This window comes from Morone saxatilis, unplaced genomic scaffold, assembly GCF_004916995.1.
Source record: "Morone saxatilis isolate NCDOM2014 unplaced genomic scaffold, NCSU_SB_2.0 Contig7, whole genome shotgun sequence".
Classification (NCBI taxonomy): Eukaryota; Metazoa; Chordata; class Actinopteri; family Moronidae; genus Morone; species Morone saxatilis.
Window position 1 is genome coordinate 10,353,873 of NW_023340246.1, and position 253 is coordinate 10,354,125.

General features: G+C 44.3%; 1 protein-coding gene across 1 annotated transcript in view; it reads right to left on the reverse strand.

Annotated features, from left to right (window-relative positions):
• Positions 1-146: 146 nt before the first annotated feature.
• The window catches only part of LOC118340709 (zinc-binding protein A33-like), a gene marked incomplete at its 5' end in the record, with an annotated part of 2,614 nt that continues 2,507 nt past the window's right edge, over positions 147-253 (reverse strand). Inside the window, 1 exon segment of the mRNA XM_035678824.1 lies at positions 147-253.

The window sequence follows — 253 nt, forward strand, 5'->3', positions numbered from 1 at the left end:
GAGAGAGAGAGAGAGATGGCAGTACACTGGAGAGACGTTAGGCATTGCCTCATAATGATTCATCCCTGTGCTATGTGGCAGACACATCAGCCATCAGGGGCATTATGGGAATACTGGAGATTTCTAATGAGGACATTCAGACAGGCTGAGAGCTGCATTTTGTTTATTGTAATTGTTTTTGCTGACAGAAATCAAAAGAACCATGTTACTGCAGAAACCCTGGACCCCGGTGCATGATTGATCATTGCACATT